This window comes from Macaca fascicularis, chromosome 1, assembly GCF_037993035.2.
Source record: "Macaca fascicularis isolate 582-1 chromosome 1, T2T-MFA8v1.1".
NCBI classification, from domain to species: Eukaryota; Metazoa; Chordata; class Mammalia; order Primates; family Cercopithecidae; genus Macaca; species Macaca fascicularis.
Genome location: NC_088375.1, coordinates 76,714,655 through 76,724,256, shown reverse-complemented (window position 1 = coordinate 76,724,256; position 9,602 = coordinate 76,714,655). Strand labels below are relative to the sequence as shown.

General features: G+C 41.0%; 1 pseudogene; it reads left to right on the top strand.

Annotated features, from left to right (window-relative positions):
• The first annotated feature begins 440 nt into the window (after window positions 1-440).
• Window positions 441-3,514, top strand: LOC102119769 (nucleoredoxin pseudogene; annotated as a pseudogene).
• Window positions 3,515-9,602: the final 6,088 nt, after the last annotated feature.

Below are 9,602 nucleotides of genomic sequence, written 5' to 3'. Positions count from 1 at the left end.
CTGTTCTCATGACAGTGAGGGAATCCTCGCGAGATCTGATGGTTTTCAAAGTGGCAGTTTCCCTTGTGCAGAAGGTGCCTGCTTCCCCTTCTCCTTCTGCAAGGAGTGTAAGTTTGATGAAACTTCCCTAGCCGTATGGAACTGTGAGTCAATTAAACATTTTTTGTTTATAAATTTCCCAGTCTCAGGTAGTATCATTATAGCAGTGTGAAATGGACTAATACAGAGAACTGGTAACAGAAGTGGGGTACTGCTATAAAGATAACCTAAAGATGTGGATGTGAGTTTGGAACTGGGTAACAGACCGTGGTTGAAATACTTTTGAGGGCTCAAAAGAAGACAGGAAGATGTGGGAAAGTTTGCAACTTCCTAGAGACTTGATTTTGACCAAAATGCTGATAGTGATATGGACAATGAATTCCAGGCTGAGGTGGTCTCAGATGGCGGTAAGGAACTTATTGAGAGCTGGGGTAAAGGCCACTCATGCTATGCTTTAGCAAAAAGACTGGTGGCATTTTACCCCTGCCCTAGGTCTCTGTGGAACCTTGAATTTGAGAGAGATGATTTAGAGTATCTGGTGGGAGAACTTTCTAGGCAGCAAAGCATTCAAGAGGTAACCTGGCTTATTCTGAAAGCATTCAGTTATATGCATTCATAAAGACATGGTTTGAAATTGGAATTTATGTTTAAAAGGGAAGTAGAGCATAAAGGTTTGGAAAATTTGCAGGCTGGTTATGTGGTGGAAAAGAAAAACCCATTTTCTGAGGAGGAATTCAAGCTGGCTACAGAAATTTGTATAAGTAATGAGGAGCTGACTATTAAAAGCCAAGGCAATGGGGAAATATCTGTGGAGCATTTCAAACACCTTCGTGGCAGCCCCTCCCATCACAGGTATGGCAGGCATATGAGAGAAAACCGCCTTCATGGGTCAGGTCCCTGCTTCTCTGTGCAGCCTTGGGACTTGGTGCCCTGTGTCCCAGCCACTCCAGCTCCAGCCATGACTAAAATGAGCCAAGATGCAGCTTGGGCTGTGGCTTCAGAGGATGCAAGCCCCAAACCTTGGTAACTTCCATGTGGTGTTGGGCCTGTGGGTGCACAGAAGATAATAGTTGAGCTTTTGAAGCCTCCGCCTAGATTTCAGAGGATATATGGAAACACCTGGATGTCCAGGCAGATGTCTGCTGTAGGGGCAGAACCCTCATGGAGAACCTCTACTAGGACAATGCAGAAAGGAAATGTGGGGTTGGAGCTCCCACACAGAGTCACCACTGGGGTGCTGCCTAGTGGATCCCTGAGAAGAAGGCCGCCATCCTTCAGACCCCAGAATGGTAGATCCACCAACAGCTTGTACTATGCACATGGAAAAGTCATAGGCACTCAACACCAGCTCTTGAAAGAAACTGTGCAGGAGCTATACCTTGCAGAGCTACAAGAGCAGAGCTGCCCAAGGCTTTATGAGTCCGCCCCTTGCATCAGTGTGCCCTGGATGTGAGGCATGAAGTCAAAGGAGATTGTTTTGGAGCTTTAAGGTTTCATGAATGCCCTGCCAAGTTTCAGGCTCGCATAGGGCTTGTAACACCTCTGTTATGGCCAATTTATCTCATTCAGAATGGGAACATTTACCCAACGCCTGTACCCCCATTTTATCTTGGAAGTAACTAACTTGTTTTTGATTTTACAGACTCATAGGCAGAAGGGACTTGCCTCGTCTCAAATGAAACTCTGGACTTGAACTTTTGGGTTAATTCTGGAATGAGATAAGACTTTGGAGGACTGTTGGGAAGGCATGATTGTGTTTTGAAACGTGAAAACGACATGAGTCTTGGGAGGGGCCAGGAGCTGAATGATATGGTTTGACTCTGTGTCCCCACCCAAATCGCGTGTGGAATTTCAATTCCTACATGTCACGGGAGGGACCTTGTAGGAGATGATTGGATCACAGGGTCAGTTGCCCCCATGCTGTTCTCATCATAGTGAGGGGGTTCTCATGAGATATGATTTTAAAAACGGCAGTTTCCCTTGCACACTCTTTCTGCTGCCACCTTGTGAAAAAGGTGCCTGCTTCCCCTTTGCCTTTCACCATGATTGTAACTTTGCTGAGACCTCCCCAGTCATGCAGTACTATGAGTCAACTAAACCTCTTTTGTTTATAAATTACTCAGTCTAGGGTGGTATCTTTATAGCAGTGTGAAAATGGACTAATATACTACCAAGACAAATAAGTGGTGCTCACTTATTTTTGCATGCTGCGTCTTAGGTAATTAGATAAAAAATCAGCTACAGCTCTCCATGATAGGGAGTTGAACGCGGCATCAGAGTGCCCACCAGCACCCTTGTTGCGATTAAGAATGATCAGTGTCCAGGCCACATGCACAGAGGAAGCAGGGTTGCCGCTGCCTGCCTACCCACCTGCTTGTGTGCTGGGGTTGTGGTGGGCCAAGATGGTGGGCTTCTTGGAGGAGCAGCTTGGTTAGAAGCTGGTGATGAGCAACAGCAAGGACGACCAGTGGCAGTGGTAGGACTTCATGCGGGGCATGCCTTGGCTGACACTACTCTACAAGGAGAAGCACAGAAACTTTGGAACAAATACCAAATTTCCAATATTCCATTGCTAATATTCATAGATGCCACCACTGGAAAGCCTGTGTGAAAGAATGGGCTGCTGGTGATCCGAGATTACCCCGAAGGTGTGGAATTCCCTTGGGGACCTAAATTCTTCAGGGAAGTCATTGCAGGTCCCTTCCTTAGAAATGACTCACAGTTCCTGGAGAGCAGCAGCCCCGAAAGGTCTTACATAGGACCCTATTTCTCTGCACATGGGTGTTCATCCTGCCAAAGCCTCACCCAGGTCCTTGTGGAATCTTATTGGAAGATCAACGAGGCAGGCCAGAACTTTAAGATTATCTTAGTCAGTGAAGACAGATCAGAAGAGTCCTTCAAACAGTACTTCAGTGAAAGGTTCTGACTCACTATCCCCTACACTGAAGAGGCCTGGAGGTCAGACCCCAACTGGCTGTATAGAATCCAAGGCATTCCTCATGCTCATTGTGCTGGACCCACAGGACGAGGTGAGCATGTGGCGGGGTGAGTGGAGGTGCTTAACGACGAGGACGGCTGGGAGTTCCCATGGCACCCAAGCCCATGCTGAAGCTCTCTGACTCCAACACTGTGCAGCTCAGCTGGCCCCTACCTCCTCCTTTTTGTAGATTCTGAGGATGACAGAGAGTCCCAGGAAGCCAAGCAACTGATTCAGCCAATAGCTGAGAAAATCATTGCCAAGTGCAAAGCCAAAGAGAAGGAGCATCACTTCTATTTTTTGTACCTGGGGAGGATGACATGATTGACTTTCTGCAAGGTTACACCAACCCTCCTGAGGCTGCCCCTTTGCTCACTACCCTGGACATGTCAACACTAACCGAGTATGTGATGGACGTGGGAGGAGATCACCCCTGCCATTGTGGAGGCCTTAGTGAATACCTTCCTGGCAGAAAAGCTCAATCCAGAGCCCATCTAATGGGACTCTGGCCTTCTGAGATGTTATTTAGAATTCAGTCTTCTCCTCCCCGTTCTTCCTTCCACCCTTGGACTTATTCAGTGTGTCTTGAATCACACAACCTAAGTGTCCAACCTCTCTGTGGTGTCTTGCTTCTGCATTCACTCCCCAGCTAGCACCCTGCGGTGTGTGTCTTCTCAGCAACAGCAGAATCCAACATGTTTGGAGACTCTGCCTGGGCTCACGAGATGGTATAGCCTAGCCAGAACAAGGACTGCATCACTTTCGCAAAGTCACTAGCTTTTGGTGAAGGATCTGCCAGGGCGTTCTTCCACAGAGTGAGCGTGAAGGGCCAGTGGATCAGGGCTCTTGCTCTGACTCTGGTATCAGCACACACATACAGAGCCCTGACAGCCAGAGGAACTGCCTGGTGACAGCTACATGGAGCTGAAGCAGAGAAAGAGTCTTGATAGGCCTCAGCTTAGAGCTGTTGGTGAGAAAGTCCTTTTTTAAGTGACATAGTTTCTTTTAGTGAGGGGGAAAAACAGTAGCTTATCAATGTGTTCTTGGACAAGAGTTTCTCAAATGTAAAGCTTGTGGGGTTTTCTTAGGATGAGAAAAACCATTTAGCGAAGGTAATAGTTCATATGATAATGACTTGCTGTTACTGAGCTCCCACCTCATGATGAGAGCTTCTCATTCCTTTCTTATCTCTCTTTCTTCCTTGATCTTGACCTTCTCCGAGTTTCTGCGTGCTTATATGAACAGCTCCCATGATCTTGAAATTTTGTTAACAAATTCTTCCCTTTGATATCTATTCCCAAGAAACTCAGCCCTGAGGTTTTAGAGGAGCACTTCCTAGCCAGCACAGACCTCTCACTCCACCCAGTTCTGTGCCTGAGGCTACTGGACCTCTGCCAAAGTGTCTGCACCCACTTTGGTTACCCTATGGTCATTCCCTTTTCTTTTCAAAGCAGAACTAAAATGACAAGGAATTACCAGAAGCCTCACATTTTCTGTAGAAGGAGCTGGACCTTAGGGTGGGAGTGAGGGCAGGGGGTGTGCCAGCCACGAATAGGCATTGAATTCCCTTTGCTAGTCCCAGGCAGATCAACCTCTTATTTGACCATAGTTCACCAAAAGAGAAGCAACAACTATGCTCTTAGGATTTAGGGTGGGGGGCTTTGGCCTAGGGACCTATGGGGCTTTAGCCTCACTTAATCAGGTGTCAGGGACTTTAAACAATCCTGGACATTACCCTCAGCTCCACTTAACACTCTGCCAACCCAAACTATTTATTTGGAAAACCTAGCCCCTCACAAGCTGTTGACACTGTTATTCCCTGCCAAATCGGCTTATTGATTTGTAGTTCAGAGGCACAAAATTAGTTGGTAATTAGACAGTTATTTGATGTAACCAGCCTGAAATGCAATCACCTAACAGGAAATAAAGCAGGCATCTTTGGACATTATCAACCAAAAGAAAAAAAAAGAGAGAATTAGTGTTGTCCAGGCTAAAGAGTACTTTCATTAACATTTAAGTAAAGGCCGAAGTACTAGGTTGCCTGTCAAAATTCAAAGGACAAGAGGAGGAAAACCCTCAGGGGTTTCCAAATTGGGGGTAAAAAAGAGGCTGTACACAAGACTAGAGGCCTTCAAGGGTCTTTGGGTAAATAAAGGATCATAGAGAGAAAGACATCTGGAAACTAGGAAGCAACTCAGGATCTTCCCTTTTGAGTCTGTGTTTTTGAAGGCTTAAGTGAGTAAGACTTTTTTTCCTTGTATGATGCTAGATAGCAATCTTTTTAAAAATACAACCTCCATTCATCCTCAATGTGCTGGTTTTGAGATCTAGCTGTTATTTCAAAAGGGACTTAATCATGTCCAGGGGTAGGGAAACCAGCAGGATAAGAAGTTTGAGAGGAAAGGTATGTGACCATCTCCCTACATCACTGCAGCCGTCCCTCTCCCAGACCCTTGAGGAGTGAGGATAGAGATGACAGCATGAACAAACCAGTGATAACAGATCGTGGTCTTTCTGGAGAGGCAGCAGGATCCATTTCCCTTTTTTCTGATTGTCTGTTCCAAAAAATACTTTAGAGAAAAAGTGAAGCTGCATCACTTTGCTACCCCCTGGGTAGCAGGGGAACATTACTGTAAACTGATCATTTGAGAAATGCCAAAAATAAGTGAACATCATCACAAAAATCACCAGCTTCCAACACAGCCTTTAGACAATTTTTTATGGCAATTAAACATTTTGGGTTAGGTGCAGTGGTGGCTCATGCCTGCAATCCCAGCACTTTGGGAGACTGAAGTGGGAGAATTGCCTGAGCCCAGGAGTTGAAGACCAGCCTGGTAACATGGGGAAACACCATCTCTACAGAAAATTAATAAATTTTCTCCATATGGTGTCATGTGCCTGTAGTCCCAGCTACTTGGGAGGCTGAGGCAGGAGGATTGCTTGAATCCAGGAGGTTGAGGCTGCAGTGAGTCATGCTTTCACTACTGCACTTGAGCCTAGGCAACAGAGTGAGACCCTATCTCAAAAAAAAGTTAGAAAAAAAAAAAATAAATAAGTAAACATTTTGTATTAACATCATGCTGACCTTTTTCTCATTATTGATTATTTAGTTCCTTTTCCTTGAAAAACTATTTTGGTTAATTCTTTCATTCATATAAAAAATCTGAATGCTTAGTATTAAGTAGTGCATGACTTTATTTTTTCATTTTCCCAGGAGTACATTTGAAATCACAGTATTTCAAGCTAGAAGTGAGGTTGGAGGTTGTATAGTGATAGCAAAACCTTTTATATGAGGTAGCAGAGGCCCTGAAAGTCAAGCACATTATCCAAGGAAATGCTGAGCCACACTTTCTTTTCAGACCATGACTTTCTGATCTGTGTGTTCATTCCCCATTTAAGAATAAGTCTCTCAAAAAAGGAGTAATATAATCAACTTGGATTTCAAATCAATGAAACTACTAATATTCTTATGTATTATTCCAACTAGAAACATTTAATGTAATCATACTTGCTGTTGTGAAAACAAACTGTATTTCATCGTTTGTGTAACTTAAATTTCCTACACTGATCCATCAAAAATGAATTAATTGGATTTGACACATGAAACTTAGGAAGGATTTTAGAAAATCTTTCTTATTAGTCCCTGCTCATTTTCCACCTAAGAGTTTTTTTCTTGAACAGATGTACACATTTCACGTGCAAACCACACGTAAATACATTTAATAGAATTCAGAGCAAGTTTAAAAACATTTCAAAGTATTTCAAAGCAGACTCACTCCTAGTCTATATCAAATGTCACCAATAATTAAATAATCCAGGAAAAGAAATGCCACCAAAAATCTGCAAATTGGAAGGAAAAAAGATGCCGACAAAAGTCATTGTTTTGGAAACTCACAGTACCAGAAGAAAGCTGAGCAATGTGTTTCGCCCATGCTCTTGTCTTTAGGCAAAAGTGCCCTAACTAGTCTGCACAAAAAGGTGAATATTTTCCCAGGTAACCTACTTTAATGAACAGTATTTGACACCAATGCCAGAGAAGAGACTTTTTTAAATGCTCACTATAGCGCATGTACTTGACACACTTACATTTCTGAATGAGTTTCTAAATGATACCTGCCAACTACATGTAACAGAAACAGGAAGACAAGATCATCAGCAAACATATTAAAATGCAGCCATTGTCAAGTTGAAAATACTGTGTGCCATTCAGCTTAGGGTATGCTCAGAACATCAGCTCAGCTGTGGAAATAGTCACAGTTGCAAATGACTTGATGGACACAGAAATCATTTAGGACCATTAATAATATTTGAGACGTCTAGGTCAACATTTCTCAAAAGTCATTAAAGCAAAGTTCTCAAAAACTAATACTTCCATCAATCATGGTTATTATTTAACTTATTATTCTGATTACTTATGTATTAATTCTAACAAACTTGTTTTCAAATATGTTGAAAGCATGACTAAAGTATAGTTAGTGTTGAACTGCTTTAGTACTCTTAATATATTATCTCCAAACCATTATATTATTTGCAAATAGATGTACCGTATTTGAATGAGAATTGTTATATAGATGTGTATGCTGGTGAACAGGGAAGGTATTAAAAACACTACAGAAGAATGTGGTAGGTTGGTTTTAAAAACACTTTTAGTAATTTTTTCAGAAAAAAGTATATAATTATTGAGCTGATTCGATTTCCTCTGTATTTTCTTAAATTCACTTGTTTTCATATTAATTTTTAAAAACAAATTTTATGTATTTTGTGATTTTATGTATTTTGATTCTGTGAGATCAAAGTATATTTGTAAAAGGTTGATTCTTGTGCCTGATCCTTCGTGATAAATATAATCACTAGGAAGATAAGAGAGAGGAAAAAATGAGAACAGTAAATGCAGGGATTTTAAATTTATTAATGTAAATTCCAAATCCATGCTAAGGCTGAACATGTGTAATGAGAAATGACAATAGTTGCAAGTATCAATTAAGTTGCAATTCTGAATTTCAAATACAGAATTTGAATCATGCTTATCAACAGAATTAATGAAGGGTGTGAGTGTGTGAACCAATTTGGCTTCAAGAAAAAGATTCTATTTGGTTGGTGTTCTGAATTAAACTATTTCCTTTATATTTAACAACTACTAACAAGTTTATATTTTATCTGACAGAGTAACAGACTTACACATGGAATATTTATTCTCTTCAAGCAAGAGAAATTAGTGTGATACAAACATTTGATGCATTGAGAATGTATCAAAAACATAAATGCTTCGTTGTAACATTCACTTCCCTCAATTCTACATTGGTGTGTCCTAATGGTAATGACAGATATAAAATTATGTCTCTTCACCACACAAAACTAAGTTTTTATCGCTTCTTTGCAAAGCTTTTAATAGAGCCAAACACACTAATCCATTGTGGGTGGCTCAGCTTAAGAGTGATCTCACATTGTATTTGTGTTAAACCCAGAGATATATTGCAGTGTTAATCAACTAATAAAGATGGTAACTAATTTACTTTATAGTACTCTAAGGTGTAACCCCAATTATACTTTGTTTTCCTAATTTTTGGAGCTAGCATTATCAGGCAGCATATGAATTTGTCTCCTAGATTCCTGAACTAAGCTTTCCAGTGAGCTTTCTCAGCATCTGCCTCCATGCCCTCCCTGTTCATCCTTCATTATGCTCTCAGCAATCCCTAGTCCATTTAGGGACATGATAGCTAAGGAGAGAAAGCTAAGGACACCATATGAGCTCAATACAAATTAAAGGTATAAACTATTATCTAAAGTGGAATTTTCTAGAGGCTGCAAAAAAAAAAAAAAAAAAAATCCACTGTCTTTACTACATTAGATATGTGAGGTCCTTAAATTAATTTGGGACTGTTTGTATCAGATAAATTAGCTAACCTCCAACTTGCTCATTTATGTGGTGTTTCTTAAGTCTGTGTGGCTTAAATGGAATGCAAGTTGTGCATGTCTTTTCTTTCTCACATAGCATTAGGGAGAAAACTGTTGCAATATTTCCCTCCTTTTGCCTTGCTGAGAAAGCATTGTCCATATGAAAATAGCTGTTTCTACATAGAGGCAAGAATAGTACTTTTAAACATTTACAACTATTAAGGTTTAGAGATACGATTGCTTTTCAAAGGAGGAAAGAACACAAATCCGTATTTTGGACTTGGCGTGATCTAATGAGAGATGATCTGCACATACTGTCTCAGCTGACTCTTGTAGCAATTGTCTGAGGCTCCTATTTGTTATTATTACCGCTTACAAATGAGTAAACTGAAGATAGTAGAGTAGCCAATTGTCACAGAAAATTCTGGCCTGTGGTCCAAGCCCGATATTTTCCACCAATGTTAATGCTTCAGGTTTCTACATGAAGGTTTCTTTTCTTTCAATTCAGTCAGTAATTTCATTGCTTTTTGGAATTATTTCATTTTACAGCGATTTTTTTCTATACTTCAGACCAAGTTTACAAAAATGTTTTACATATTCATTTATTGATTCAAAACATATTTATTACATCATATCTATTTATTATATCAGATATGCCAGGCACTGTGTTAAATGTTAAGGAATTCAAGGA